The 27,286-nt window shown below is 42.6% G+C and overlaps 1 protein-coding gene across 4 annotated transcripts in view; it reads left to right on the top strand.

Annotated features, from left to right (window-relative positions):
• Positions 1-27,286, top strand: part of PAK5 (p21 (RAC1) activated kinase 5) — a 182,747-nt gene that overhangs the window by 21,499 nt on the left and 133,962 nt on the right. For 2 of the 4 annotated variants that reach the window (XM_050952088.1, XM_050952086.1), the window contains exon 2: positions 14,171-14,295. The exons of the other annotated variants lie outside the window; for them this stretch is intronic. The gene's annotated coding sequence lies outside the window, so the exon portion shown is untranslated. The remainder of the gene's footprint in view (positions 1-14,170; positions 14,296-27,286) is intronic. 4 annotated transcript variants of the gene reach the window in all.

The following is a 27,286-nucleotide window of genomic DNA, read 5'->3' as shown; positions in this document are numbered from 1 at the left end:
CTGTGGTCTATGTGATGCAGGAGGATAGATTAAATCAAGGTTTCTCAAACGGGGTTGCTGCTTGTGTAGGGAAAGCCCCTGGTGGGCTGGGCCGGTTTGTTTACCTGCCCCATCTGCAGGTCTGGCCGATCGCAGCTCCCACTGGCTGCGGATCGCTGCTCCAGGCCAATGGGGGCTGCTGGAAGTGGTGGCCAGTAAGTCCCTCGGCCTGCACCGCTTCCAGCAGCTCCCATTGGCCCGGAGCAGCGATCCACAGCCGGTAGGAACCGTGATCGGCCAAATTTGCAGACAGGACAGGTAAACACACCGGCCCGGCCCTCCAAGGGCTTTCCCTAAACAAGCAGTGACCCCTGTTTGAGAAACTCTGGACTAAATGATCACAATAGTCACTTCTGGACTTAAATCTGTGATTCTGTGAATATCCTCTTCCTGTCCCTCACCCTGTTCTTTCATTCACAGCTATCTTTAACATTGGCCCATCCAAGGATCTGAATTTTGAAACGCCAGGCACTAACACAGGGAAGTAAAATGTGGATGGGATTCACAAGGGGGATTTAGGTGCCTTCTTGCTCCATGGAATCCCTCACCCCAAATTAGGTGCTCAGGCTCCCTATACAATGAATGGGGAGAATTAGATACCTAAGAATGGGAATCATAAAGGCAAGCACGCTGGATGGGGAGCTTTCTAAGTGAGCCGATAGGAATTGCTGAGGAGAGGGGTGTGGCCGAAGCCCCACCCAACAAAGGGAGTTAGGCACCAGCCATGAAGCATTTCATGGAGTTATGTGCCTAAGCCAGTCTGTCCATTCTCAAGGAAAACGGTTAGTGCTGTGGTTAGCACACTCACCCAACAGGTGAGTTCAATTCTCTGCTCTGTGGAGCAGGGATTTGAATGTGGGCCTTCTACCTTCCAGGAAACTGCCCTGAAAACTGGGCTGTGGGTATTCTGGAGCAAGTCTTTCCAGGTGCAGCTGTTCCATGGTGTATAAATATTCATTAGGCTAGTGAGAAGGTCTCTAGAGTCCAGTGGTTAGAGCATACTCCTGGGTTGTGAGAGACCCCAATTCCAGTCCCCTTGCTCCAATGACTCTTTATTTATACACAGTGGAACAGCTTCACCAGGAGAGATTGAGAACAATCCCTTCCCCTCAAAAGTGCCTCATAGCACAGTGGTTACTGCATTCTCCTGGGAGGTAGGACTCAGGTGGCCAAGTTCCCCTTCTGAATCCCACCCAGAATAGAATATACCCCAAATGGGATAGCTGTGTGCTGCCAAACACGTTTTTAGAATGATGTGGTGCTATTGTGGCTAAAACACTAAAATACTTGGCTGAATGAATAGAAGTAATAATAAAAAGAAAGCAAACAAAACTGAATAATGCATAAACAGAGTTCTTCAAGGCTGGAGGAAATCATTCTAGTCCTCTGTAATAGACTGTTGAGGGCACAGCAGGAATATAATGCTCAATATTATATGGTGAAGAGATGGAGAAAACAGCAGAAAGAAATAAAAATCATTCGGGGACACACAAAACATATAAGTGTAGAACAGAAATGAAGAGCCAGATTCTGATCTCAGTTACACCAGTGTAAATCCTGAAGAATTACACTAAAGTCCAAGTCAATTTCAGATGAGCTATAGCCACACCCACACATGTATGTTCGCTTGAAAGCTAGGTGGTAATGGTCTAGTGGATAGAGCCGTGGTGTGGCTCTCAGAAAACCTGGGTGCTGTTTCCCATCTCTGCCACTGGTTGGCTGGGTGATCTTGGGTATCTTGCTAACCTGCTCTGTGCCTCAGTTTTCCCCATCTGTAAAATGGGGATCATGAAACTGACTTAAAGTGTTTTAAGAGCTGCTGACGAAAAGTGCTATATAAGAGCTACATGGTATGATGGAGTATTGAAGCAAGAGCTGCCAATGTGTGTATGGACCCATATCTCAGTTCAGAGAGCAACTGGGGCACGGATTCAACAATGTGTTTAAGCACTTGCCTCCACTGGGCACACAAGTCATCCCATTTCAGTCATTGGGACTAACTGTGTGGTCCGCCTTGGGCGTGTGCTTAATACCTTGCTGAATCCTGGCCAAGGTTTTGCCTCTTTAAGGCTAAAAATCAAAAAGTTTGTGGCAAGAAAAATTTAGGAATTTCAGAGAGCTCTAAAAGTTAAAGATGGAGATGATTTGTCTTGTCTTTAAGAATGTTATTGATCTGCCATTATGGCTTTCCTAGCAGTACAATATGTACTCTGAAAGGCATTTTGATGGAATCTATGCCAACAAAAGCCAGCTTTGGAAGCACATGTTCTGTGAATAGGCGAGAAAAGAAGCCACTTATAATGTGATAAGGCATCAGGACTCTGCATGTGCTGCATTTTAAGGGATAGAGGATGTGTGCTAGGCAGGATTTGATAAATGCTTTCTGTATTCCTACAGGGGTTCATTGGACAACCCACAGCAGATGAAGAGTTTTCTAGTGTGTGTGTGAGAGAGAGACTGCACAAATAAAGAAAAAAAAATATATCTTTACATATAGAACTCTGTTCAAAACTGTTAAAAGACTATAAGGCTGCAAAGTGAGACACTCTTGAGGACAAGAAATGACAAAGTTAAGGATGCCTTTGCATCCTTCATTCAGTCCTCTTGTCCGTATGCATGTGTCTCTGTGATTTCATGATCTCTTAATGTTTTTATTTCAGCAAGACCCTTGTCTCCTTTAGTGCACAGGTTGGATGGTGAATGAGGCAAGACTGTGTAGTGAATGAGGGAGGAGTCTAGAGGAGTAGGAACATAATGAATAAATATTGAGAAGAGGCCTCATGAGGCATGCTTAAATGAGGCAGGGATCCTGTAGGAAAAACTAGAATGCAGCACTTCATTTAAGTTTGTATTGTTATGCATGTTGACACAGGGGCAAACTTAAGGTTCCACGGGCATCCTTAACTTTTTGATTTCCTAACTTTTTTGAAACTTCTATGAGGCTTATGCAAAAATGGTGAAAACTGCAATATTGTAATTCATTCAGTGCATTTATAAAGGCAGGAACTGAACCTGAGCTAGTAATATTAATATTGTCTCCTTTTGAACTCAACCAGTTAGCCAAATTTATGGTGTTGTGGGTTGTTTCCATTAAGAGGAGAAATTGATGATGGAGTCAGGTATTTCTTTGATGCGATCCTGTAAACAATACAAGCACTGTACAAAGGCCTCTTTCCCTGAGCACAGTAGGAATCAAACAACAGGAGAGAATGTCTTTGCCAGCAGTTCCATATCCCTTTCCAGACAGCACTGTGCCCAAAAGCTTTCTAGTCTTTTCTCTGAGTCAGATTCCCAGTGCTAGCTCTGACTGTCTTTGGCTTTTCTATCTCTTGTTTTGTGGCTTTTCTATCCCTACTTCTCTTTGTTTTGAGAATGTTCATTCACACGAACATTCTCAAAACAATAACCCATGAAACCCTTCCTCCCACATATGCCTTACAGGTGCCTTTGGTTTGGGTGGTGACATATGCCTGTGTTTGAGGTGAAGGCTGCTACTTTTTCAGCTACCTGGTGCCATAAAGGAGCTTAACTATTTCTAACAACTCTCTTAAATGAAGAGTGGTGGGTATGCCCAGGCCATGACAATATTGTCAGTCATGCAATAACACCAACAGTATAATTGGTACTTTACCATCATTTATGAGCACAAGATTCGCACCTTCCCCAAAAAAGTCCATTCTAAGGCTCCAATTCTGCCAATACTTCTGTTTGTGCTTGACTCTAGACATCTAAGGAGCGCCATGGAACTCAGTGGGATTTCTCCCCTTTGAACAAATAAACATGTGTGAGTTTGCAGAATCAGGGCTAACCAACTGGTAGAGGAAGGGGGTGGGATGCGCCTTTATTTTGGAAAGAAAAATGACTGAGAGGAAATGGTCACTGCAAGGGGAGTGGTTGCTTATTTTTCCATTTTCAAAGGAGAAGCAGTTTGCCCGCGTCTTGGTTTCCTGAAACATTCCCAGCTGTTTCAGATTCCATGAGCTTCGTCCTCTCCCTGCAGTTTAACCTTTTGTACTTTTATGTTCTTTCTAAGTAAGCATCTATTCTTCCTGGGTTTCTTTTGTATAGACTCACTCCCCTCTCCCACTCCCTTACCATTGAAACCCTGCTCTCCCCAGTGCAACCCCACGTCGGCAAATCCTTCCTCATCAGAGACCTTGATGTAATATAGGACACAGTGAAGACAAAGAAACAGCCAGTCAGCTGAATCCCAATAAGGTCCCAAGGTCTGAAGGTGCCTGCCAGTCCGTGCCTGAGCGGAAAGAAACTATATTTCTGATCTCTTCTGCCCTCTGTCTCCTCCCCATAGCTTACTGCCATGGTTTTTGAAGTAGCATTAACTGTGATTGCTCTAAAAGGACTGTTCAATGTAATGAAAATAACTTCACCTTCCCTGATAAGATGTACTGTAGAACAAGCTGTTCTCTAAATATCGAATGTAATAATCCTCTAATAAGGAGCATAATTGTGGCATTATGGTGCATCGTGAGATCCTAGGTAGGGAAAGAAATGACAGAAAACACGGCATTCTGGGAAGATGAGACAATGGGAGAATAGATGCATGATAATGAAGTTCATCAAAATTGGCTGGTGAAAAATTGTCATGTTGATTAATGTAGCAATTGAGCCTAAATAGTTAATGTAACTGGCACAAAGGCACACAGGACATTATGAATAAAACTGTGTTTGCAGTACTGAAGGGTCATACTGGGCTGCATTGCCTACCTGCAGATAGAAGCAAAACGAGTAATGAATAAAAATGCCTTGTAGTGTATCTGTGCACAGAGTTCTGCAATCCCAGCTACTCTGTGTATTATCCACCCAGTGCTGTAAACACCCTGCCATGAGTATTGAAAATATAGATTGGAGTTCGTAGTAAAAATAACGAAGAGCTACACTGCTCATGCAGCTTTCCCTTTGCATTCTGTCATTTTCTAGCTGGCTTATTTTTGGCAAAGGAAACTGATAACCGAGACCAAACTAAGATGACACATTTATTTAGTTTGGGTAGTTTAGAGGGTTCTTTGATCAGAAACCATTCAAGGATCGCATTTATTTAGCCATATTACCCAACCCAAGTGCCACATTCTAAATTCTTCAGCTGATGTTCGGAAATACTTATGGGATATGGGTAGATATTTCATAGGTAGCAGAAATCTCACATAGGTAAATCTATCAGGTGTAACCATATATAAAGACATGCTGAAACTTTATATGAAGGGTACATTTTTATCAATAGTTTATAAAAGTTGTAAATAGTAATTGAGTCCAACAGATCACTTATAACTGTAGTTTATTAATATCTATAACCGCCTCTACTGATGTGACTTAACTTTTCTACTCATATCTGTAACATGCTGATAGCATCTATTATTCATTAATTAACTCTTTATTAGCCCTTCATAAATGGAACCTCAATATATAGTGCAAGACTTTGGTACACATAAGGGGCAGGGGAAGTTTTTTGTGACATAGAATCATAGGACTGGAAGGGACCTCGAGAGGTTATCTAGTCTAGTCCTCTGCATTTATGGCGGGACACTGATTGACAGTTAGAGATGCTATTTTAAAAACAAAGTTAATTTTGTATGCTAGAGTGAATTATTGTGAGACAGATGGGAGATCTGCTTTAATGGAGTCTTGGTTTAATCACTGGTGTTGATTGTACTGAGGACTTACAATACTGATGTATTTCTTTTCCCACTTTTCATTTCAGCAGGATGTACATATTGGTATACACTATGAAATGCATAAAGAGAAGAAATAATATTAAGGAGCTAAACCAAGAAACATTCATCAGATTAACTTTTCTGTCTTATTTTACTTAACATTTTGTGTATTCATAAATGTATCTTCTACATGGACATATCTCCATCCACTTTAATATCACTAAGCTTTTTGAGTAGCGATTTTGCTCCAAGTAGCAAATGAAGAGAGATTGCAACAGCAGAAAAATGAGCTTTTCAAGATACATCTTTAACATTTGTTATGGAGAATAGCTGCCTAATCTGTGTCTTGATTCTTTTAACAGTGCCCATCACTGCACTTCCTAACTTTCATCCAAAATAATAATCTAATTCACAATTGGCTAGTGGTCTAATTTTCCTTCCTATTTGCTTGTAGGTGGTCAAGGGTATATAGTATTAGGGTTTTTTTAATTAGTTTTCTTTCTTTCTTTCTTTCTTTCTTTCTTTCTTTCTTTCTATAAATAGGAAGTGAGTTTTCCATGTCATCGTAAAAGCAATGAGAATTGTGGTCAATCTGATCCCTATCAGGAATGAGTTCGAAGTGTTGCTTGGAAAGTCCAGTCTCCCACTTTCAGGAGATTCACTCTTGAGGTTGTCAGCTTCATAGTTCCCTTAGGAGCATAGATTTTGATGGAGGCCATTGTCACAAAGACCAAGATGCTGTCTGAGGTATCTTGGTCCAATGCTATAGAGGGTTTTGAGGATTAATGCTAGAGTCAGAATAGGGGACTGGCGAGGGAATCTGCTCAGTTTTCAAAAAAATTAACTTTAGTTATGTTGTTGCAATTTCATTTTAATTGCAAGTTTTCTGAATAGCTGTAATTAACACAGAGACCATGAATGGGACCCAATATTCTATGGAGAGTGGAGCAGTGGGACGTTGTGCTCTCGCTGGATCAACAGGAAGGATGGTTCAGTGGTTAGAATGCTACCATGCAATACACAGCCATCAGATGGAGCTCATCGTGGCAGTGGATGGTGGAATGAGAAGAGACATTTAGGTGCTAATGTGTTAATGATAGTAGCCACTGTATCTCACCAGATCCTCCACTACTTGTCCCGGATTAAACATTCAGTTTTCTGAGGCTCATCTCTTTAGAATATATTTAGGCAAACCAAGTAGTCATAATTCTAAATATAATTAGGCGGAGGAGTTGTTCCACATTTGAAATGCAAATGTCTAGAACAGAGGCATGATATTATGCAGCATTGTGTTAGATTGTATGCCTCTATAGGAAAATGGCATCTGTTTTGCTCAAACCAATGGCATGAAAGGTTAAATGGTAAGAAGTATTTGAAAATTAACTCTTTAAATGTAGCTGCCATTTTTGATCCTCTTGCTGGAAGCTTCCCTTTTGCTGAAAAGTGCTGTGATTTGAGACATTGGCTGCATGTTAAACCAGTGAAAGGCCTGGTCAACACTGGGGAGCGGGGGGATTGATCTAAGATATGCAACCTCAGCTACAAGAATAGTGTAGCTGAAGTCGACGTATCTTAGATTGACTTAAATTGACTTACTTCGCATCCTTGCAGCGCGGGATCGATGGCCGCTGCTCCCCTGTTGACTCCACTTCCGCCTCTCGCCCTGGTGGAGTTCCGGAGTCAACAGGGAGTGCATATGGGGATCAATTTATCGCGTCTAGATGAGACGCGATACATTGATCCCTGATAGACATACCCTAAGATGCCAGACAAGTTTCCATGCTGCCTTCACATTGGTTTAAAGAGCCCCCAAGTAAACATTGTGCTATATCTCAACATTATCAACCACTGAACCCTAGTGGGATGGGGCAAAGGATCACCAGACCATCATCACTGCTGAGAGGAACGGGGACACAATTAAAGACTGAATGATGATTTGAGGATGGCCCATCTGAATCTGCATGTAAAGGGAACTTAAGGCACACTTCTTTGACATTGATATCTCAAATTCAAACTCATAACAGCGTGTATTGTAAACAGTCCCGAAAACACTCCTCCCCTACTCTCCCTTGGAGAGAATGAACCTCACATACAGAAGTTAGTTATTAGAGAGACAAGATGGGTCAGGTAATAACTTTTATTGAACCAACTTCTGCTGGTGAGAATGTCAGGCTTTGAAACTATGACGAGCTCTGTGCAGCTCGAAAGCTTGTTGCTTTTACCATCAGAAGCTGGACCGATACAAGATATTTACCTCACTCACCTTGTCTCTTTAATATCCTGGGACCAACTAAAAACAAAATGTTAGGTTATGTCACTTTATGAACTACCAGAAGCTGCTCAGATACTACTGTAATGAGGGAGGTATAAGAACTTGTATAAACTAGAATGTTCCAGTTCCCTAGAAGTTCCCGGGATCTAGTGTTCCAGCCAGCGCTTCTGCTAAAGTAACTATTTTTACTATGTAAGCAGGTTAGACATCTGTTCTGACCTGTCACTCCTTGGAAACTTTTTCTTGTTTAATATAAAAAAAAGTTCTAACAGTTTGTTACAGAAAGCCAGATCATTGCTTTGTGAGTTGTGAATCCACAACATTCACAGTAATGTGTGAAGCAAAGATACAGTTTCTCCCATCATTGGTTGTGGGGCTCAGTCTTGCATCAGGACTTGGCCTGATGCCCAGCATTAATGCTAAAGTGCTCTGAGATGTAGGAATATTACAGGTACTCTCCTGTGAGATGTTAATTTGTGGTGTTTTGCCTGTCCTGGGTACTGTATTATCAAGATTGAAACTAAAGATCTCATGGCAAGATTTTTGTGGTTTGTTGGCTGGTTTTTCATGTCAGAGGTAGCTCAGGGTCCAAACCAACATTCCTTTTCTCAGTAAAACAGGTCCTCAGGGAACTAGATGGCTCTGGGAACAGGTAATGGAATACAAAGCCTCTTATTGCTGCTTTGAACGGGATTGAAAGTTGTTACTATCTGATGGCTGCAAAGTGGCCTTTGTGAAGTGAGTTACTGAGCTCAATCAAGTGGGTAACAATAGTCAGTACTGCAATTGGCAGTTTTGTTGGCAGTCCCAGGTGAGAGGGCATGAAATGAATGGGCATGGGGACTACTGTCATCTCACTTTCTGGATCAGGGATGAGACAAAGAGTCAGAGACAAGTTATGCAGTGGGAAAGCTTGCTCTGCTCCTCCTGGTGCTTTGGATTAATGGCTTGGAATGATTTCATGAAGACATAGAAACCAAAGATCTCTCAGTGCTGACATAATGAACACATCAGCCACTACATGTGTCACCTAGACTAGAGAGTTGTTGCACTTCCTGTTCTTAATACCTTCGTAAAAAGCACCTTGAATCTGAAAGCCATATACAGAGCCACCTCCTTTTCTATTCTTTTCTGTTTTGCCATGAGAGTATATTTCATGGTCTATTAAAGCACTGATTCATAACTTATTAATAATGTCAAAGTTTTAAATACATCTTCTGGGATTGTAATGTACCATCTGAAACTTTAATTCTCTATCAATAGAAGTGAACAGATATTTTTAGGCTGTAGTTTTAAAGAGTCTTAAGGCAGTTAGACACCAACTCCCATTGAAATTCAGTGTTAGTTAGATGTTCAAATCCCTGCTCTAATATTTCTTCCCTTCCTACTACAAAGTAGTAGTATTTATCTGTATTGTGGTAGTGCCTAGGAGCTCTAGTCACAAACCAGGACCCCATTGTGCTGTAGACACACAGAACAATGCCCCTATCTAGATAACTTGCATGGTGTACACTCCAGCTAGAAATTGCAAAACATTGCTCAGAGGGAGCCGTGACGTAAAAACACTCAGCTCTGTAGCCTCGTATTGCTAGTAAAAATATAAACAAAGCAGATGCTCAGTTAGAACATTCGGAACCATTCTAAATGTTGCTATAAACTGTGAATAATCTGAGGACCTTTAGTATTAGCATTGGTGGCTTCTATCCTCTTCCACAATGATTCCCATCTGCTTTCCTATGCTAAAGATCTCCAATTGGTTGTTGCAGAAAGTAAATGAATGAACTCAGCACCACTGAGGCCACTCAGGGAATTATTTTTGCTTTAGTTTGTGCCCATCTAGCTTTTAAGGGTGAAATTCAGTCCAGGGCAAGGGACACACAAGTTCCTATGCATCACTTAAGACCTCATCAAAGTGATTCCTAGGGCCCTGAGGTGAATTTTTCCCCTAAGTACATAGGGTAGACAAAGAAAAATGGTGACCTCAAACTAGTTATTTAGTGGTGCACAGTAATTTTTTGTGTGTGTGCAAAAAGCTCATTAAAACAAGATACTCTTTACATTTGGAAAAATAAAGCCTGGAGTTACATTGGTGTAACCAGCAGAACTTGGCCCACAATTTTGAACAAAAGGTTGTAGGATTTATATTCTGTGCTTAAATGTTGGCCAAGATCTGAGTCAAATTTCCCCTCTCATTCTCAAAGCCTAGCCACCCCTGGTCAGCTTTTCAAGTCTGAGATGCATAGCCCAAGAATATCAGAGTAACTAGAGGAAGAGCCGTGCAGTGACCTCAGTCCATAGTAGATCTCCTACTGATATTAACAGGAGTCGTGTATAAAGAACAAGGGCAGCACCAATTGTTTCTAGCCCATAAATGATCGTTCTGGTCCTTCACTGTGGGTCTCTTCATAATGTCATGGAGTTTGAGGCCAGAAGGAATGATTAGATCTCTAGTCTGACCACCTATATATCACAGGCCATTAATTTTCACCCATTTGTCCCTATTTTGAGCCCAAAGACTTTAATTAGACCAAAGCATTTCAGTTCTTAGGAGACTAAACTCTATCTCATAGGCAGTGAACTGGAGAAATCCAGGTCCCATCAATGCCTGAGGCCCCTGCAATGGCAGGCCATTGCTGAGGTGAGAAATGCCCAGATGACCTAGGATGGATCTAGACTGTTCTCAGTGATGGCAGATGACAGAACAGGGAGTAATGGTCTCAAGTTGCAGTGGGGGAGGTTTAGGTTGGATATTAGGAAACACAATTTCACTGGGAGGGTGGTGAAGCACTGGAATGGGTTACCTAGGGAGGTGTGGAATCCCTTCCTTAGAGGTTTTTAAGGTCAGGCTTGACAAAGCCTGGCTGGTATGATTTAATTGGGGATTGGTCCTGCTTTTAGCAAGGGGTTGGACTACATGACCTCCTGAGGTCCCTTCGAACCCTGATATTATATGACCCCAGCCGGTGAACTACACCCTATGCTGCAGAGAAAGGTGAAAAAGCCCTAAGATCCCAGACATTCTGACCTAAGAGAAAATTTATACCTGATCCCAAAACTGGTGATTATTTGACTGAGCAAGACACACCAACCAGGCATTGACAAACTGGCTTCTCTCTATCGCCTCAGAGCACTGGTCCGCCACCCATGACCAGTGTCTAATCTCCAGCGAAGGCCAATCTCTGATGCTTTAGAGGAAGATGAAATTCCCAGAATACAACTTGCCAACTATGCATTGCATGTACAGAATTCCTGTTAATGTTAATGAGACTTCTGTAAACACATTAATAGAGCAGCCCATTGTTCTAATTGTAATGTTTTTAGCTATTTTTATCTCTAAGCCGTAGCTTATCAAAGAACACCACTAGCATTTGAAATTAACACCTTCAAAAAGTAATGAGTCCCATGAGAAAACCATCTTTTTGCTGCTGTGTTGGAAAACATATTGTACATGCAGCACGCATTAGCCACCAGCATATTCACTTAGTAAGTGTACTTTAATATCTTTTCGCAATTTACTTTGATAACAGAGAAATAAAATTGAAGTTGCTACCATGAAACACTCATCATCATCTTTCTGTAGCAACAAAAGTCTAAAGGTTGGCAAACACAAGAGTAAGTTCCAGACAGAGGCTAATAGTAGAAGTGGAATCTGGCCCTGTGTCAGGCTTCATAATAGCAGTTCTGGTCACGCTGAAGTTCCTCTGGGTGAAGGTTCTGTGTGGTCAAAGAGGTGCATCATTTAAAAAAAAAATCACAGTGAGGTGTGAGTGATATACTCTTCAGAAGAGTAAAGCCTTCCCCACGTTGTTGTGGGATGGGCTGGAGCCAGGGAAGCCTGCTCTTTCACTGAATCCAAGGAATTTATTAAAACCTATCCTGTAGGATCACTTACTGCCTGATGCCGTTGAACTTCCAGTAGTCTTAGGCCTGTGGATGCCAAGGCACCAATGATCCTGAGCAGGCACTGATTGCCAAAATCCCCAATCCGAAAGTGAGATAAAGCATCAGCAAAACAACTAGCAACCCACGGTACATGGTGTTCTTTAACTAAATTACTCTATGAGTAGGACAAATTCTGAATCACGTGATATTGGGCAGGCAACTTTTTGGCAATACCCCCGAAGGCAAGAACCACAAGTTTGCACAAGGAAACTCCCAGATGTGGCTCGTCACACAACCATCACTTGCCCCAATCACAGTCTTCATTTGGGAAAAGTAGATGCTGATTATAAATTACCTGACACAATCAATATGAGCCCTTCAAAAACCAAAGTGATCAAACTGTAAGTCTGTGGGAACCTGTATTTTCAGCTGCTCTCGAAGTAAATCAAATCAAGTAGGCGCCTCTCCACTTGAAATTGTTGCTCTGGTTGGAAGAACATTAGTTTACAAGGTTAATGACTGGGAAGAAGAAAAGCCAACCTCTCTCTTCTAGCCATTCAGCAAAGACTGGCTGATAAACGTAAAAAGTTTGGAGTCTAGACAGAAAATTGTTCCCCTTAAACAGAGTGCTTGGAAATATTAGTGGGAGAGGTTTCACGAAGGAATTTTTTAGGAGTGAATCTAGTTGCTGGTGGTGTCAATTATCCCTTCTCTCTTTGTGTGTGTGTGTGTGTGTGCATATCTATCTTTTATTCTTCCTGTCTTGTTTCTCAATTTGTGTGTGTGTCTCTTGCTTTCCCCACAGACACTCTGAGTCACCCACTGTTTTTCTTCTTTCAGGAGCACTAGAAATTTATACTTTAAGATTATAAAGTGGATTATGCATAGAATCTGTGTACTGACTGCTTTGATGCTAATTACGTCCTTTTTTATTCTTCTCCTGCTTCGTGTGCCTATCATCAAAATCTGCTTTGCAAATGGCAAATGATGGCAGTTTGATTTACGTTGAGGAGATTAAGGGTTTCTGACTGTCAGAACTATTTTTTTAATCTCAGCTGGCTAACAGCTAAGAATTAAGTCTTGGTGCATAATGACAATATGCATTTTTCCAGACTCATTCAGGTCTGATTTATTTTCTTGAAAAGTAGATGCATTTGCAGCATACACAGCTAGGTATGTCTATGTATCGACGTGTACCTTTCTCAAGTGCTTACATCTGCTATGCAGATGTAAGAATTTATCAGTTGCACTTAGATTCATAGATTCTTGAGGCCGTAAGGGACAATGAGATCATCTGGGTGATCATGTTCAGTTACTTGCGCACTATGATCCTGTCACCAGGCTGCCTGTGACAAATCCCTAGACTCTTTTCATAGTCACTGCTTTCTAGGACAGTGGTTTTCAAACTGTGGGTCATGAGCCGGTACTGGGTTGGGGGAAGTGAGGCACTGGGTCACAGTGGCTCTGGTCAGCACTGCCGACCGGGCCATTAAAAGTCTCATCGGCTGTGCTGCCCAGCTAAGGCAGGCTAGTCCCTACCTGTTCTGACACCGCGCTACATCCCGGAAGCAGCCAGCAACAGGTCCAGCTCCTAGGCAGTGGGGCCACAGAGCTCCAAGCGCTGTCCCGCCCCGAGCAAAGTCTCTGCATGCCCATTGACCGGGAACCAGCCAATGGGAACTGGGGGTCGGGTCAATGCCAGCAGGCCAGAACTGTGCGGAGCCGCTTGCACACCTCCACCTAGGAGCCGGACCTGCTGCTGGTCACTTCCAGGGCTCAGCATGGTCCACAGTGCCAGGACAGGTAGGAAGCCTGCCTTAGCCCCACCGCTAACTGGGAGCCGCCCAAGGTAAGCCTGCATCCCAGCCCTGATCCCCACCCCAAACCTGCAGCCCCTTCCTGCACCCCAAACCCCTCATCTCTGGCCCCACCCCAGAGCATGCACCCCCAGCTCAGAGCCCTGACCCCTTCCCACACCCCAAACACCTGCCCCGGCCTAGAGACCCCTCCCACACCCTGAACCACTCATCACCAGCTCCGTTGGGTCACAGGCATTAACAATTTTCTTCAACTGGGTCACCAGAAAAAAACTTTGAAAACCACTGCTCTAGGATATAGCCCCCCTGCACATTCTGTAGATTCTGCATTCCTTGTTCCTAGATGTATACCTATGTATTTGGCTGTATTAAAACACATTTTGTTTGAATGGATCCAGGTGGTGGTCCAGATCCCTAACCATCGTTGTTTACCACTTTGACAATCTTAGTGTCATCCACACATTTTATCAGCAATTATTTTGTATTTCCAGATCACCGATGAAAATGTTGAATAGTGTCAGGCTAGTACCAATTCCTGCAGAAAGTCCATGGAAACACCCCCCATTGGATGATGATTCCCCATTGATGACTGCTTTGAGCTATTAGAGACGCAAAGGTGGGTGCAGTAATATCTTCTATTGGACCAACTTCTGTGGTGAGGGAGAGAAGTTTTCGAGCCATACAGAGCTGTTCTTCAGGTCTCAAATTGTTCCTATATGTATGGTCTTGCGTTTGTCTGTATTGAAGGACATTTTGTTTGAATGGGTCCAGCTTACTAAGTGAACCAGATTGCTCTATACAACTTCCCTGTCCTCATCATTAATTACCTGTCTGCCAACCTTTGTCATCCATAAACTTTATCAGCTGTGATTTTACATTTACTTCAGCTTGTAGGAGTTGGATCTTAAAGTGAAATTTGCATGTATTACAAGGTCCCACTGATATTTACCCCTTTACTGGAATTACACACCAGGCTTTCTGCAGCCTCTGTGGCTTCCTTATATGGGGGCTGATTGAAAGCTAGTTTGGCTTCCTACATAAATTAGAGAGGGCTCAGGGCTGCTCTAATCTACACCCAGCTGTTAGACTTCAAGTGGTCATTCTGGCACCGTGTGCTACCTGAGAATCCCCAACAGCCAGGTTAAGCCAGCCTCTTTGCACTACCAGAAAGAATGGCAGGCAGGGAGTCAAATCCCCAAACTTGTTTCTCTTTCAGTGGTAAAAACAGGCAAAGCTATAAATAGTTTAATTTGCGATTGTCCTACCCTGTAGGTCAAACTTCCTTATTTTGGAGCCTCCCACAATTTTATGTCTATTTTATAATCTATCTGACACTACCCTCTTATCCTGCACATCTCTAGCGACTACATTTCAAGCCAATGTTGAGGTGAAGAAAATTTTTTTTGTATGAACTGCATTACAGAAATGTATCTTGTAAAAGATAAAGTGTTACTTTAATATAAACGTCTCTTAAAGGAAGCTCTTGTCTTTCCTGCCTTTTGTACTATCAGTTAAACATGGGGCCAAATTGCCTGCTATTGTAAACTGGTGTGGTTCCACTGATATGAGAGTCAGGCCAATTTATACCAGTAGAGAATTTCCCCCAAGGTTTGTATAATTGAGGGAATAATGCAAAGCTTTGTTTTCCTAATGGTTTGAAAAAAGAATGAAGAAAATGTGAGAGGACTGAGCTGTTCCTGGAAGAACTTTGGTTAGGAACTTAATAAACATAAGTATTTTCAAGACTTTTTTTAAATTTGCCCTTCTAGTTTGGCAGCTGAGTTGAAGTTCAATTAAGTCTCTCTATCCTTGCTGCAGGGAAAGTTTGGGGATCATTTGTTATTTTAAATCCCTTCGCTTTTCAGTTGTCAAATTCAATTCAGGGAGCATTTACAGTTTCACTGGAAAGGGGCAATGGTGAGAGAAAAAATGCTGTTCCAGAATCGGATGAAAGATTTTTAAACTCTCAGCTGTTACAGTCTAATCCTCATAGTGGACAGAAAGTGTTACTGGGGCTATTTTCTTATCTCGATATTCAGTGAGCTATATGTGCAAATCTTCATGCCTCAAAGTGAAAACCCAAGGGATTTAACCCATAGACTTACACCTGTGTATGGTTTATGGATTTACATTAATAGGCAGATTTAAGAGACTTTTATTTTACAAGGAGTGGGCCCTTTGAAGTCAGTGGAGGCCTTTTTATGGACCTCGGTGGGTTTGGCTAGAGTCTGTTGTGCTGCTCAAAATGTTTAGACTAGCACAGACTTTTCATTTAAAGACCGAACCTCTGATTTGTTTGCGTGTTTTGCTTTGTGTTTGTTTTTTATAAAGATCATTGGATCTCAGCGATGAAATCCTGGCCCAATGAAGTCAGTGGGGAGTTTAGCTATTGACTTCATTGGGTCAGGATTTCACCTCAGCTCCCCCGTCACTAGATCCCATAATGCAATCCCCCACGTCTTTCCATTATCCCTTCCCTCTTCTCCCCATTGATCACTCTGCTTTTGTGATTGACAGCAGCCTGTAGGCACTATGAGTTCATGGTCTGCGAATTAAAGTTTAATTTGTTAAACTGTCACTGAGCCAGTCATGGGGGAGTTAGCCAGCGCCTGCAAAACCTGAGCCATGTTAAGAAATCTCCTAGCTGTGCTATTAGGGCCAAATCCCACTGAGTCTAATGTGCTTTGCCCCAGCTCCATAGGACCCATGCTGATGGAAGGAGAAGCTTCTGGTTAGTCCTAAACCATAGTGTCCTCCAATAGCCTTTTCAGAGTTAGTGCAGGCTTGGTCCCTCCTCTGAGACATTGACTCTGCTTCCATGTTGGATTGCTTGGGGACCCTGATGGTGGGTGGTGCATGAAGCATTGAAGCATCCAGACTGAAGAAGAGAGTTTCTTCAACTCCGAGAAGCTTGCCAAGGAGAGCCCTGGCCATATTCAACGCTCATCTGAAGGGTGGTCACTGCAGATGTTTCACTTTTCCACGGGGAGGCTTTCTGTGCTGTGGGAGCTGGGGCACTGGCTGGCTGCCTGGCAGCCCTCCCTGCCCTGATTCCCAACCCAGGCTGCCTTTGCACAGCCAGGAGCTCCCCAGGCAGGGTGGATGGCACAGCTCTGATCCGCGCCCCTGACACACACACTTGCCTCTGCCCTGAAGGAGCCTGGCACCAGCCGGTGACACCCCTCTTGGAGCTGACTCCTGCCCATGGAGCCTGGCTGCCAAGAGTTGCTCCCCAAAGTGCTCCCTGGAGTACTCATTCCCCTTGGGCACCTGGCTCTCAGCAGCCTGGTCACATCCCACTCGCTGCCCGGGGACCTGACATTGCAGCCGGGTCCCTCTCCCGACACTCCCTGCTTGCAGAGTGGAAACACCCTTTTCTTCCCTTGGTTGTCCTGCCCCTGCCCCTTGGCTGCCAGGCTCGCGGTCACACTGCTCGAGCTCTGAGCTCGCCTACGTGAGCCCCGTGCCCAGCCCAGGTGCTGGGGGCAGGTGACTGCTGGCAGAGCGGACTTGCTTCCACCAGCTCCAGAAACCAAGGCCATGAGAACAGAGCAACCCCTAGGGTTACCATATTTCAAGTTCCCAAATACAGGACACTGCCGGGGGGAAGGGGAAGAAGGAGCTAGAAGGGGCATTTAGGGGGTGTTGAAGGGGGTATTTACTGCAGGGGTACTCACTGGAGGTGGGCTGCTAGAGCTGGTGCGGGAGATGGGCTGGTTTAACAGGGGAATCCGAGCTGTTGCTAAGGGGATGCTGCATGCTCCCTCTTCCCCTTCTCTTCCTCATCCCATCCCCTTTCCCCACTGCCTCTTTCCCCCATCTCACCCTCTTTCCGCCATACCCCCCTCCCCTGACCGCCCACCATGGGCACTCACCAGTGTACAGGAAGCAGGATAGTGGCTATGCAGGGCACCCAGCACACGTAGAAGGCAAAGGCAACCGGCACTAGGACCCAGGAGATGGTATCCAGCTGCCAAGGCGTCCGGGCCTCTGTTTGGGTGGGGAGGGGGGATAGGGTGACCAGACAGCAAATGTGAAAAATTGGGACAAGGGTTGGGGGGGTAATAGGAGCATATATAAGAAAAAGCCCCCAAAATAGGGACTGTCCCTATAAAATCGGGACATCTGGTCACCCGGGTGGGGGGCACAATACCCGTCACCCCCAAAACTATGCCCAGGGACTCCATCTGATGCTGCTAGGCCCAATCGTGCACCGCCCCATTTTTGTGCCCTCACCAGCTCTGCACCCTGGGTGGCTGGCCCTCTCGCCCTGCCTGAGTTAGGGCCCTGGTGAAAAGTGACAGTTTTCAGAAACAGCGTTATGGATTAAAAAGTGGTTAAGGCTTAAATGACATAATCATTCTCTTCCCTACTGGGGAGAAATTCACTCTAAGTTCCATGGGGAGCAGAGGAGGCTTCAAGTTCCTGCTGGGCATCCCTACGCCTACCACAGTATATTGTGCCCCTGTCTGTTGGATTTCTCACTGCTATGATACCAGAACTAGAGCAAGTCTAACAGAAGGAAAATGATGGTCTGATGGTTAAGGTACTAGCTTAGCACTGGGCAAAGCAGCGTTCAACTCTCTTCTCTGCCACAGTGTGATCTTGATCAAAACACTTCATTTTTCTGTTCTCCATCTGTAAAATGTAGCACTTTCCTGTCTCACAGGGTGTTGTGAGGCTAAATCCATAAAATAGTGTAGGGTACTCAGGTACTATAGTAATGGAGGCCTTATAGGTGCCTCAGATAGATAGTGATGCTAAATGCATTTCCTGGGCCTTCTGAATCAAGGAGACTATCACCCTAAGTGAATAAAATACATTATTTTATTTAAATAAAGCTTTAACCACTTCTTATCCAATCAAGTACATATGACTGTGTCATTCATGTAGTGCAGAGGCCCTGAATTTCACTTTTGGCCCATCAAAGGAGAATTGGTTGAGTCAAGTAATTTTTTTTTTTGACATACTGCTTTTTTTTTTTTTTACTGCCATTTAGTTTCAACAGGCCTTGGTGAGCGTTTCATAACGCAGCAGCCATTTTTCACCTGAATGCTGACAACATTTTTCACTCACGTCCTAATGGTGAAATGTATTTTTAAATAACATTTCAAATAAACGCAGGAGGCTCTAGGTAACAGATGAGCCAGCTGGAGACGTGGATGCATCATAGCTGGAACGATCATAGATTTTGGGGAGTTTTTTTTTTTTTTAAATGTTCCCATTTCTAACAGGCAACCAGAAGGACCTGCCCACAAGACTGTATTTATCATCATAAACCAAGCTGTTACAAAATATCCAAGGCAGTATATTGATTCCCGTCCCTGGAAATGAACTTGTTATAATAATTTCTGTCCATTTTCTAAAACAGATTATCAAAATTGATATTTGCTCTCAAAGTTCTGTAAAACTTTCAGCTGGTAAGTTGAGGTGAAAAAACATTTTGTAAGGTGCAGCTGCAAGTCTGGGTAATTTCCTCTTTTTAGCCCAGTCAGAATAGTTGGTGGATAAAACATGAATTCTTAAGGTCATATCTGATCACCATTCCACATACTGGACACCTGCTGAAGTCAGTAGGAGGTCTGAGCATAAATCAATGGTCCCTATTGATCATGATCTGCTGTCACCCTTACTCACCATAAGCAGTGCTTAATCAAATACTCCCATCAAAGTCAATGCGAATTCTCACATGAACAAATATCTGTGAGTAAGGAATGGGGCCTAAACTATGTTTCACCTTTGTCATCTTGAATCAGTTTGAGGGATCTTGTGGAATGCAGGTACTGGATCTCAGCCTAATTCTACCACCACTGCACTGACAGTAGGACAACATACAATAGAATACACAATGGCAAGGGACTATAATGCAAACTGAGGAACGTTGGGGCCCATACTTCTGCTGACGTCCATGTCAATCCTCCTGTTTTCTTCAATAGGAGCAGAATCAAGTCCCAACATGCACATAGTGAGGAGAATCCCTCTTACAGAGAACTTAACAGTCTTAAATAGGAAAGGATCCTGTAAACTCCATGCATGGACATGGAAATCTAGGGACGCTTCCAGGCATGGAGCTCATGTGCAATAAGGCCATCAAGACTTTCTATAAAATCTTGCACTAAACAACTTTTGAGGCATAGGTGGTCCTGATTTTCAGCCACTGGCCTCTGTTAGCACATGCACAGAGATAGCCTTGCATTTTTCAAGTGAAAACACTTGTGTATTCACTTAGTTTTAATGTGCATTTGCACAAGTCTCCCAATCTCACTTCATAGGTGGACTGAGGAATCAGTCTCGGAAAGACAAGCAGTGCTTCAAGAGTTATCCTCTCAGAGAGAGGCCTGTAAATCATTAGCATGCTGTTGCTCTAACCGCGCATGCAATTTAGTGTAAATAATAATCATTCAAAATGAAACAACCATACCTGGCACAGCTGAGACACATTGACAGCATCAGATGCTGTACTAAACAGCCCCAAAGTTGTAGCTGTATCCAGTATCATCATGAAGGGTTAAGCATCCTTTACCGGAGAACCTTGGAAAGCCGGAGCACTTGAGATTTCTCACATACTTGACAACTGCAGCTTGTCACAGATATCTGTGAGTAAGGATTGGGGCCTAAACTGTGTTTCACCTTTGTCACAGATGTGTGGCTAATACTAAGAAGCTGTGAATGATTCAGGTTCATACATTTCTGAGAAACTCATTCTAAACAAATGACAGCCAGCACGAGTACTTGAGAAAGCAACAAATCTGCCACTAGACTGTATTTACTGTATGAGCCCATAAATCCTTTGTGCATGGAAATTCTTTGGAAAGGAGTATTTAACAAAGAAATGAAACATTGGTGTGAACATGTAAAAGCTCTATTTAACTATCCTCTACCAATGTATGGTTGGGAGCTATAAACCCCTGAGAACTGTCATGATTATTGCTTGACTGGCTTATCTAATAGTAAAATTGTCTGCGCCTCAATTTACATGAAGCGTTCTAGGTATTATCCCCTTTTACACATGTACCTGCTAGAGGAAAACATGGGAATTTAGGGTAACATTTTAAAAAATGTCTAAGTGAATTGACAGCGTAAGTCCCATTTTCAAAGGAGATAAGTGCCTAAGTCTCACTGGTTTTCAGTAAGACTTAGGAGCTTTTGGAAACTTTGCTCATATTCTAAATTTGACCCATCTCAGTTCCTAGTAATATATACACACAGCTCTCATTAGTGTTGATGGAGTAACACTCATGCATTCAGCTAAGAATTCATATCCCTCTGTTTAGTTCACTTTAAGGTCATGATCCTGTGAAGTCAGGCAGTCCTTTGCATCAATGGGAGTTTTGCTTAGTTTGCTTGTGACATTTATCAGCCTTCTGGATCAGGCCCTAAGTTATCGCTAGACAAGTCAACTCTACTTGGTTTCATATTTTTCTTCATGAACTGTGTCCTAGACAGAATGTAGAATTGCCTGCAGTAAACGGCTCTTTGGGGGACTACCTAGTTCCAGGCTTATTTTGCAAAGTCCTGTTTTGTAATGGGTTTGTGGATAGAAGGTTAGGGCTGGTTTAAAAAATGCTAAGTATTTTTCACTGATTTAAAAAAAAAAGTATGTCTTTTTTTCAGTGGAAAACTGAAATGGAAAGAAGTAGGTTTTTTGTTTGTTTGTTTGTTTCACTTTTGGTTTAAAAAAAATTAAACTTTAAAAAACAAACCCCCTAGTTTTTAATGAAAACAAGAAATTTTTACCAAAAATATTTTTATATTTGCAGTGGAAAAACTGGAAAATGTAGATCAAAATGTTCATTTTCATTGAAAAGTCACTTAGTGTTGGAAAAAACAGTTCAATGAAAAACTGCCCAACAAGTCTAGTCCTCCCAGCACCTGGTGTCATGCCCCTCTGAGTTACTACTGCCCATTTCTCAATCTTCCATCCTTCATGTCTGTTCTCCATTGTTTCCTTTTGCAGTTTTCTGTTTCTTTCCTTTTTTTCTAATTGCTTCTTGCACAGTTGGCTCCTCCCTCTCTTCTCTGCCCCACTCTTCGCTCTGCCTCCTTGTTCCTTAAGTCATCTGCTGCTTGCAGCTTGGCTGGATATGGGGGTCAGGGAAGGGGTGTCCCTTAGCAGCTCGGTGCTGAGCTCCATGTGCTCTCATGGCCTCAGCTGCATAAGAGATGAGCCTGCAGCAATGTACCTGCAAACTGCTCCCACTCTGGGCTGCATTTACAGTCAGTGCCATCTGCCACTTTACCTGTTGCTGGGAGAGCATATTTGCAGAAGGGATCTGGCTCCACTGATCATTTGCTCTGCTCTATCTCCCACCAGATAAGCCTGGTGTGCCAGGCCCTGCTGATAAGCATTGGCTCCAGGAATTGTTAATGGTACACAAGGCCTTTCACTTCTAGGTTGCTGGTTTGGATTCAGGAAAGGTCAGTAGCGAGTGACAGTGGTTCCCATGTGATGGCTGTTGATAAGAAATAGGTTTGGGAGTCCCAGTCCAATCCCCAGAGGACACCAGCTGACCACTGTCAAATATACCATCACTACTGGCATTAATTGGCATGGAGATTGGGATGGAGACTGAACTGCTCCCTCATCCCCAGCAGTTGTTTCTTTGGGCCAGGACTGAGAGACACTAGCAGAACATGTGAGGAAGCCAGCCTTCATGCAATCAGCATTGCCCCTGATCCATAAAGACAGGACGCCTTTCTCTAGGGTAGTAATCAGGCCAAAGAAACTAGAGGCTGGGGAAAGGATTTGGTTAGACTGGGAAGCAGGAGAGAGGGAATTATGACATGGAAAAGAAGAGAGAAGGCAAGGTGAAGATCTGTACAGGAGAGCGTAAACTCAGATTATCTACGGATAAAGATCCAAATGTGGGTTGGGGCTTGTCTAATGTACCAGACTTTTTAAGGTCCACCCCCTACTAAGTTATACTTGTTCTGGGGTGACACTTATACAAATAGTCCCAAGCGATAGCTTCAGGGGTTCTGTAACTTAGAACTGACGGTGTTGTTACAGAGACAAGGTGAGTGAGGTCATATCTGCTATTCGACCCACTTCTGTTTGCGAAAGACAAGCTGTCACAGAGCTCTTCCTCATGTCTTTTGCAGTCTTGGTTTTGCACGCTTTGTCACAACGTGGACTCAGACTTAGGGGAGCTGTTAACCCCCTCTTCCCTCCTAAAATAGAGCTGATTAAGGTTCAAATGCTGGCTACTGTGTATGTTTGGCATACTAAATAACCTGTCTAATATGCACATGCTGTATGTTGAATACCAAGGGCCAATTACACTTGCAACTCCCACTGGTGTCAATGCATTCCAAGCGTGTATTTCCAAAGGGAGAACTTAGCTTCATGCACCAGACTGGGAAATCCCCTTATTCCCCTCACTGGGCAAATACACAAATAGTCCCTTTGACTTCAGTGGCACTACTCTTGTGTGTAGCTACTCACTAATCTCCGTAAGGGCTGCAAGTCTTGTCCTAAATGTGATCTGTTGAGAGAGTGATATGTGAATTGACATAGATTAAAGAGCTGTGCTTTACGACACCCTCAAGTAGAGCACATGTAAAAAAGCTGAAATTCTATTCTCAGTGCACCCAGGTGACCCCGATAATATTTGCCATCACCCCATTGCACCGGTCTCTAAAGAGAGAGGGATCTAACATAGCAGAGTTACTGCAAAACCTGAGCGCTGTGGGCTGATTTAAAGCTGATGCCTTAATTTAAATGTTCTTGTTTCTCTGAATGCAACATTCCTGTTGTCACTAAATGTATTTGTTGTGGATTGCTTGCTTTGCAGGTGCAAATAACTGAACTTGCAAATGTGGATGTTAAATCAGAGACCAGGTTTTAACGTGTCCCTTTGCTCCCTCAATAGATCACATTATTTCGGTATGTAATCTGTGACTCTGAAGCTGTGTTGTACAGTCCTCAAGTGGTGTACATGTGAAAAAAAAAACAAAAAAAACCCTGGAATTCTGTTCTCAATTAATTCTCAAGAATTCTTCCATCAACCTACCTGCGTCTACACTGGGAGTTAGGTCGACCTAACTACTAAATCATCCAGGGCACAAAATTTTTCAGAGCCCCAAGTGACCTCACTAGGTCAGTCTAACTTTTAAGTGAAGAACAGGCCTTAGGGTGAAGATAAACTATCAGATCTGCAGACTGAAGTGATAATGAAATCATTCAGTTTGGAACAGCATGCTGCCTTGGGCTGGCAATATCAGCAATTCTCTCTTATTTTTTTATAGTTAGTTTTCTTTAAGTGTAGAAAAATGAAAGTAATAGTCTGTTATTTATTTTGCTTTATACATTCATTATTTGTGTCAAGGCAGTTTTATAGGAACAGTTTTGAGAGTACAAATAATTGTGCCCCTAAAAAGGCCATTTTGATATGAATCTAAATTTGTAGGTACAATTAAGGAAATCAAGTGCTTAGACATCTAAGACCCTGATCCAGTAAAACATGAAAGCATATGCCTAACTTTAAGCATATGAACAATCCCAGTGAAGTTAACACACATGATTAAGAGCTTTGCAGGAATTAAGCTTAGAAGATCTGATTTGCCGGTGCAAACATTGAGTTTGCAAATGTGCATATTAAGTACAAGTCCCTTTCACATCCTGGAATAAAAAACTTACCACAAATTAGAAAATCTATGATCAGCCCAGTTTTACAAGATGCTGTGTGCTGTGATCTCCCACAGAAATCAAGAAACCCTAAGCAGCATGAGGCCCATAATGACTTTTGCACATAAGGGTGAGACCTTTAGGTCATGTAAGTTGGTACACTGCCATTGAAGTCAGCAAAGCTATTCAGATTTACACCAAGAATGAAATCCATTAATTAAGGTCAATGGCAAAACATCCATTAAGGTCAATGGCAAAATGTCATTGATTTCAATAGGACCAGGATTTCACCCTAGATGAGGATCTGGCACAATGTATCTTTTCTCTCACCTTTCCTTTCTCCTTCACTCATTTTTCAATACCACTCCAGATGGTCTCAGGGAAGGTAGATGATGCATAGTGTAAACCTCATTGCCAGCATTGGATAACAAAAAAGATTTGAAACAGCAAAAAGTGTTTCAGTCTGAGCTCTCACGATGTTTTAAGCTAACAGATCTGCTTGTTAGATAGATTTTGGTAAGCAGACTGGGACTAACATTTTTCAAAAATGCCTTGGACCCTTTTTGAGAAAACAATTTAGCCACTTAAGTCCCTTTTGAAAATAGGATTTAGGCTCCAAATCACTTAGGATGAGATTTTCAAAAAATATTCCAGTGCCTAGTGGCATTTTCAGAAGTGCCTCTAATGGCACTATAACTGCCATTAGAAATTAGGCATTTTTGAAGATTTTACCCCACATCAGGAACGCTAGCGCAGTAGGACCATTCCCCTGTGAGTTTCAGTTTTACTGTAGTTTGGCGGGGCTAGAGGGAGGGATTAAAAGTTCATTTGTCAACATTTTCAAACTTGGATGGCTAAAGTTAGACCCCCAAATGAGTGGTCTGATTTCCCTGGGTGCTGAGCCAAGTGATGGCTTTTTTCAGGTGAAGTGAAATCCATCTCCTCAGACTGACAACAGGAGGCAAGGCTGCAACTATGGAGGAAGTAGGAGTTGCATCACTTTTTGTGCCACTTGCATAGTGTGGTAAAATCACTAGCTCCATGTAAATAAGAACCTATGACCCTTCCCCAACCATTCCTCTCGCCCTGATTCCATGTTGGTATATGCAGGGCAGCCTGCCACACCCACTCGATCATGCAAAGGGTGTAGAGGCGCCCAGGCATAGCTACTCGTCCAGCAGCCGTGCTTTGCAGCACCAGTGCAGTGATTGTACCAGGATGGTGATTGTTCAATTAGACGTGAACAGGAAAGCTGCTAAGAACAGCTTTACTGTATTTTAGACTATTTTTGGCTATGTGCTTCTACCTCTGTCTAGTTCAGGTTAATGTAAAACTGCTGTGGATACAATTATGTAATTAATTGTTTTGCGGCCAGTTTTCCCTGGGAACTTTTCAGTCTTTGTCTCCTTGTAGCTGAACATCAAAATAACTGATTAATGACAAATGCACATCAAAACAGAGGTCTGCACATCCATGAAATTCCCCGTGTTAAGTATCCTCAGACCTTCTTGTCAACTGTCTAAAATGGGCCATCTTGATTATCACTACAAAAGTTTTTTTTTCTCCTGATAATACCTCATCTTAATTAATTAGCGTCTTGAAGTTAGTATGGCTACTTCCACTTTTTATGTTCTCTGTATGTGTATGTATTTGTTACTATATGTTCCATTCTATGCATCTGATGAAGTGGGCTGTAGCCCACAAAAGCTTATGCTCAAATAAATTTGTTAGTCTCTAAGGTGCTACAAGTATTCCTGTTCTTTTTTTAAAGGTAAATATGACTTCTGTATTGACAGTACAGCAGATATCAGCAAAGGCAGGAAGTGGTGACAATATTTTAAATTGACAATATTCTGCAGGAAGCATTGAGCTCTGACAACAATCTTAAAATACAAGGACAATTATTTTGCATAGCGATAAAAAAACATCTAACCTCTTAAAGATCAAAGATAATTTCTAAAGATTCAAAACATTTTCACAGATAAATTAATACTTCCATCTCAAAAACTATAGGTGCTAGCTTTTTCTGCCGCTTCCATAAGCTCTAAGAACATAAGAACGGCCATACTGGGTCAGACCAAAGATCCATCTAGCCCAATGTTCTGCCTTCCGACAGTGGCCAGTGCTAGGTGCCCCAGAGGGAATAAACAGAGCAGGTAATCATCAAGTGATCCATCCCCTGTTGCCCATTCCCAGCTTCTGGCAAACAGAGGCTAGGGACACCATCCCTGCCCATCTTAGCTAATAGCCATTGATGGACCTATCCTCCCTGAATTTATCTAGGTCTATTTTGAACCCTGTTATAGTCTTGGCCTTCACAAACATCCTCTGGCAAGGAGTTCCACAGGTTGACTGTGTGTTGTGTGAAAAATACTTCCTTTTGTTTGTTTTAAACCTGCTTCCTATTAATTTCATATGGTGGCTCCTAGTTCTTGTGTTGTGAGAAGGAGTAAATAACACTTCCTTATTTATTTTCTCCACACCAGTCATGATTTTATAGACCTCTATCATATCCCCCCTTAGTCATCTCTTTTCCAAGCTGAAAAGTCCCAGTTTTATTAATCTCTCCTCATATGGCAGCTGTTCCATACACCTAATACTTTCTGTTGCCCTTTTCTGAACCTTTTCCAATTCCAATATATCTTTTTTGAGATGGGGCGACCATGTCTGCACACAGTATTCAAGATGTGGAAGTACCATGGATTTATGTAGAGGCAATATGATATTTTCTGTCTTATTATCTATCCCTTTCTTAATGATTCTCAACATTCTGTTTGTGTTTTTTATTGCCACTGCACATCGAGTAGATGTTTTCAGAGAGCTATCTGCAATGACTCCAAGATCTCTTTCTTGAATGGTAACAGCTAATTTAGACTCCATCATTTTATATGTATAGTTGAGATTATGTTTTCCAATATGCATTACTTTTCATTTATCCACATTGAATCTCATCTGCCATTTTGTTGTCTAGGCACCCAGT

The sequence above is a fragment of the Gopherus flavomarginatus genome, chromosome 4, assembly GCF_025201925.1.
Source record: "Gopherus flavomarginatus isolate rGopFla2 chromosome 4, rGopFla2.mat.asm, whole genome shotgun sequence".
NCBI lineage: Eukaryota > Metazoa > Chordata > Testudines > Testudinidae > Gopherus > Gopherus flavomarginatus.
This window is presented reverse-complemented; position numbering and strand designations above follow the sequence as displayed.